General features: G+C 41.0%; 1 pseudogene; it reads left to right on the forward strand.

Moving 5' to 3' along the window:
- Nucleotides 1-156: 156 nt before the first annotated feature.
- LOC147830550 (suppressor of cytokine signaling 5-like) lies at nucleotides 157-2,901 on the forward strand (annotated as a pseudogene).
- The last annotated feature ends 3,099 nt before the right edge of the window (nucleotides 2,902-6,000 follow it).

Genomic DNA, 6,000 nt, shown 5'->3' on the forward strand with positions numbered 1-6,000 from the left:
GAAGGAGAGAAAGACTCCCAAACAGAAGAGGGGAGAACACGAGGTATCTGTGTCAGGCCCGTCTCTCCGGCAATGTTGAGGGGCTGTGCAGTGACCACCTGTCCCTGCCCTGTGCCTGCACCCCATGCAGGCAGCTCTGGCTGGGCTGGGAAGAGGATGGGGCTGCCAGGGACCCCGGCACCAGCTTTGAGATGCATCCAGAGAATTATTTCTCTGGTTGGAGGAAGATCTTGTAATCCATGGATAAAGTGGGGGGGCGGGGGGGAAGTGGGGGATTTCTTCAAAGGCAGGTGTCAGAATCTTTTCAGCCACGAGGGAGGAGGCCATGGTGAAAGTGTGGGCCTGAAATCCAACAGATGTTTGTCTGTCAAAGAGGAAAACGTCAGTCTGGGGGACTCAGCTCGCCAGCAGCAAAGCAGCCCCTTAAGAGAAAACGTTGCCACACGGCTGGGGTTAAAGCCCTTCTTTGAAAGTCTTTCAAGGAGAAGCCAAAATTGTGCTACCGAAATCCCTCAACTTGTTGAAACAAGCATTGAGACAGATTATGATCCATGTGTCACTCCAGGAACAAGAGACTCCCACTCTGGACCGATCCGGAGACCCAGTGCTTACTGGATCAGGACAGAAAGTACAGCTGGAAGAGGTGCAGGCTGGGGCACGAGGGGGACAGCGCTCCCCGGGCCATCGGGAGCCCTCTTTGTGACAGAGGGCACGGACGCTGGGTGCTCCCCGCAGAATTTACAGCAAGCCATCGAAGCCCCTCTTCTCCAAGAAAAGAAAACTACGTCTTTTTGAGTTAATGCTCAAGAAATGCCCCTTTACTGCTGGCTCAGATTTAGCCCCCAAGTGGCATTTGATTAAACAGCACGCGGCTCCTGGGAGCCCACATGCAACCTTTGGGTACTTCTGATCTGTGCTTGGTTTATGCAGATGAAGAGGACCGGGAGAGAAGGCAGCTTCGTATTCAGGAAGGGGTGGATCCCCCTCCCGGGCGCAAACTCAGCACTTGAAGCTACAGCACAGGTTAATCGCATTTATTGGCCGGGCCGCATTACCTCAGTCTGGGTACACCGGTGGCTACAGCTCTGCGCCTTGTGACCCGGAAGAGGACAAAGCCTCCCTGTGCCTGCAGTCGGGCACCTGTGACCTCTCGAGCGAGGCGTCGGGCTGGGTTTTCTCCGCCCCTCTGTACACCTAGGGTCGGCTGTGCCTCCGCCCTGGCAAACTTGGTGCTCCCGAAACGTGGGTGAGAGGTGTTCAGGAAAGCTGCTAAAGCACCCGCCGCTTTAGCTAACTGGCTCTTAATGGCTGTTGTCACGGAGGGAGGCATTTGCTACGAAGAAGTCTATTTTTTACTAAAGACCAGATTGTTCATATTGGCTGACTATTTCAACAGTGTGACTAATGTCTGAAGTTATTTTTTCTAAGAATTTTTCTATAAACTTCCAAAAATAGTGTTGTTTGTAGTTCTTATAAATCAAGCTTTGGATGTTAGGAAAAGAATGAAAAGAAAGAAAAGAAATGGCCTTCCTTTTAGGAGAAAAAAAAAGAGGTAACTTTCTAGCCAGAAGGGCATAGTGCAGTTCACTTAAGTGTTGATGTAGTTTATAGTCAGTCTCCTTTTCTCTTCTGGAGAAGAGAAGGCAAACCAGATTTTTAAAATACCCATTCTTAAAATTTCACACTTACAAAGTCAGTAGTAGAATTTTACTTAAAGTTCCCAGGTATTAATTTTTTTTAATGAGTGCTTTAATTTAAAACAGGCATTTGGAATAGCTGCTGCAGTTGTCCTGTGTGAGAATTTTTAAAGTTGACATGTGCTGTCTAAACATTGTTTCCTGAGCCCCTGATGAGTTCATGAACCATAAAGAAAAGGAGACTACAAATGAGACATAGTATCTACAGTGGCTGCTGGTGTTGAGATTATTGTTAAACTATAATTAATAATTTGGATGGCAGCATTTGTCTCTTTGTTGTAAACCCTCATGGCTAAATTGTTAAATATAATTTATAGAATTTCTGTGCAGTTAATTCTTCATGGAAGAACCTGAAACCTAAATTGCAAATTGAAAAAGTACTGTACAACCATTGTGTCTGTGAATAACTTCACTTAGCACCTTGTCACTTAGAATAGTATGTAATACAACTTGAGGGAGCGCTTTGGGAAGTAGAAGTATGACCAAGTTCTAGTATTTGCTTAGTATTGAACTGAATTTTTAGTTCTGTCCTGGACATTTGCACTACAGTAGCCCAATGCACTCTTGTGTCCCTTTGTTAATATGCTCTCGACTGCTGATGAGTGCTCCTTAGTTTCCTTATCAGCTTCTACAGAAGGTCATTTATATCCCTATGGCTATTGCCTAGGCTACAAAAAAAGAAAAGATATGTAATGCACCTAACCCTTTGACTGCTCAAGTATGTTTCTGCTTACTTCTTTGAACTAAAAGAAAATAGACATTAATAAAACACTGTGAGGTATAAAATTCATTGGTAAGCATCACTGTATTTGTTTATTTTGAGACAGGGTCTCACTATGTAGTTCAGGCTGGCCTCAAATCTGCAGTCATCCTGCCTCAGCCTCCCCAACACTGGGATTACAGGCGTGTGCCACCACACCCAGCAAGAATCACTATGAAGACAAATTCAGAATGATGTAATATTGTAAACATGGTGCATAAAGCATTCACATATCTCATATGAAAACAAAAAACTCAACTAAAAATAGTTGAGAACTTCATCCAAACCTACTTGAAAGCATTATTCATCATGAACAAGTGGGATTCTTTCTAGAAATACAAGGATTGTTCAATATATGTAAATCAATAAATATGATACATCACATAAACACAATGGAGAAAAACCATGTGATGACCTCAAAAGATGCAGAAAAGGCATCTGACAACATTGAATATCCTCTCACGATAAGAATGCTGAAGAAATGAGGTATAGGAGATGCAAATGCAAATGAGGCATATGTAAATGAGGTGTATGCAAATGAGGCATCAGAGGCGCATACCTTGACCTAAGAAAGGCCATATATTAAACATCTGCAGCTAATGTGACATTGACAGAGGGAAGTGAAAGCCTTTTCTCTAATATCTGGAACAGGACAAGGATGCCCACTTTTAACGTTTCTATTAACACTGTCCTGAAAGTCCCAGCCAGAGCAATAACATAAAGCAAGAAATAAAGTGTAAGCAAATGAGAAAAGAAGTCAGGTTGTTACTGTTTGCAGATGACATGATCTCATAGAAAACCCCAAAGACTTCAGCAGAAAACTATTAGAACTCATAGATGGATTCAGCAGTGTTTCAGGATACAAGGACCCCATTTACAGTAGACACAAAAGCAGAAACAATAGCACAGTAAAACCCTAGGGACAAATGTAACCAAGCAGGCAAAGGCCTTTGTAACAGAAACTATGAAACACCCATGAAGGAAAGGAAAGAGGATGCACACAAACATGGGAAAACATCCATGTTCATGGATTGAAAGCACCAGTGTTGTTAAAATGACCTAAAGCAGTACACAGACTTGTGCAACCCCTATCAAAATACCAATGACATTTTTCACAGAGCTAGAAAAAAATTCTAAAGTTTATATGGAACCACAAAACAGTAATGATGACAACAATAACAACAGAATAGCCAAGTCAAATCTTGAGCAAAAAGAGCAAAGCAGGAGGCATTACGCTATCTGACTTCAAAATATACAACAAAGCTGTAGTGATCAGAACAGCATGGTATTGGCATAAATACAGATGCATACACCAGTGCACTAGAATAGAGAGCTTGGCAGTGAATCCTTGTAAGTGGTACCTTGGTTCACAAGCTTAATTTGTTCTACATTTTCAGAAAAGATGGCCACATTTGTGTTTGTGTGGGAAAGATGGCCATGGTCATATTTGTCACCTGATGCAGCACCTGAAAATAAAAACAAAATATTTCCAAACAATGTTTGTGAAACAAATTATTTGCAAACAAAAGCATTCCTGAACTGAGGCATCATTGTACATATAAGCAAACCAGTGTTACAGAAAAGTGCTAACAATGTGTGTTAGAGAAAGAACATTCTTTCATTCTTTTCAATAAATGATGCTAGGAAAACTGGACATCCATATGCAGAAGAATGAAACTGTATCTCTATCCTTCACCAGTTGCAAAATCAACTCAAATAGATTAAAGACTTACATGTGAGACTTTAAACTGTGAGTCTACTCGAAGAAAATGTAAGGGAAATGTGTCAGGATATTCTAATGAGCAAAATTTTGTTTTGTTTTACAAAATATCAAAAGGAGAAGAAACAATAGAAAAGACAAATGGAAGTACATCAAAGTAAAAAGCTTTGGGTCTGTTTTTATAGGTCAATGTTGGAGAACTTTCTTCCTAGCACCAGAATAAAAATCAAGACTGAACAGAAAAGAGTTGGAGATATAACTCAGTGATAGAGTTTTCTTGCCTGGTATGAAGGAAGCCTTGAGTTCAATCTTGAGCACTGGAAAAAATAAAACAAGCCTACAGAATGGGAGGATATACTTCCTTCTGACAAGAGATTAATATCCAGAATATTTATAGCTAAATGGATGCACATTGAGGTGATACTCTTAAGCGAAATAAATAGGACACACGTGTAAATACTGAATAGTTTCTCTAGTGTGAGAAACTGAAAGGGTAAATAAGGACTAAAAGGTATAATAGATAATGTGAAATAGGAAGAAAAGGGGCAAAGGGGAAGGAAGTGGGAGGGGTAGGGGAAAGGAAAGAAGGGAATGGAACTAATATGAGAAAATGAAAAGATGGAAACAAAGTCTTTGTAAATGGGGAGGGATGGAGGGGTTGAAGGGAGGGCAGGGGAAGGGGGAAAAAATAAGAACCAAGAGAGATTATGTAAAGGTGCAAATTTCCAATGATGAATGTCATTATATTGTACACCTAAAATGTACCAATAAAATTAATTTTTAAAAATATCCAGAATATATTTGGAATTGGAAAAACTCAGTTTCCAAACCAGAAGTCAAACAAGAATCATCACCACCATAACAAAGAACACCACCACAATTAAAAATGGGAATCAAGCCAGGCATAGTGGCTTGGACCTATAGTCCCAGTTACTTGAGAGGCTGAAGCAGGAGGATGGCATGAGCCTAGAAGTTTGAGTCCAGCTTGGGCAACATAGTGAGACCCTGTCTCTAAGTTAAACAAAAACAAAAACAAAAGCAATAGACCTAAACAGACAATTTCCCCAAGAAAACATACAATGAACAGGTATATGAAAAAATCCCCAACTTCAGTAATCATCATAGAAATGGGAATCCAAACCATGAGCTATCACCTCCCTCTAACTAGAATAGCCATTGTCAGAAGATACCAACAGCTGACCAGTGTGAAGGGAATCCTGCCACTATGATATGTAGTATAGCTGTTATGGAAAACAGTATGGAGGCTCTTTAAAAATTTAAATATACGACCGAGCCGTCTCACTCCTAGGTATATTCCCCGAGCAAATGGAATCAGTACGTCAAAGAGACAGGTGCACTCCTGTGCTCATTGTAGCATTATTCACAGCACCTAAGAGATGGAAACTACCAAAATGTCCATCAACTGTTGAATCAAAGATGAAAATGTGGTACATATACACCATGGAGTACTATTCAGCCATTAAAAGTTTGAAATCCTCTCATTTGGGACAACGTAGATAAACCTGGAGATCATTAAGTGAAATAAACCAGGCACAGAACAATGCTGTATGATCTCACTAGTAGGCAGAATATAAAAAAGTAGATCTCATAGAAGCTTAGGGTAGAACGGTGGTTTCCGGAGCCTGGCGGAGCAGGAGGGCAGGACAGGGAGTGGATGAATGGGTGTTGGGTTGGCGAGACAGGAGCAGGAAGTTCCGGTGTGCAATTGTATGATAGGATGACTAGAGGTGACAATAATGAATATAGCAAAAAGCTAGATGAAAGGAGAAAGAAATGTTTAAATGGATATATTTAAGGTGATT

The sequence above is a fragment of the Heterocephalus glaber genome, unplaced genomic scaffold (genome assembly GCF_053883595.1).
Source record: "Heterocephalus glaber isolate CG9 unplaced genomic scaffold, H.glaber_assembly_v1.0 deba00000122, whole genome shotgun sequence".
NCBI classification, from domain to species: Eukaryota; Metazoa; Chordata; class Mammalia; order Rodentia; family Bathyergidae; genus Heterocephalus; species Heterocephalus glaber.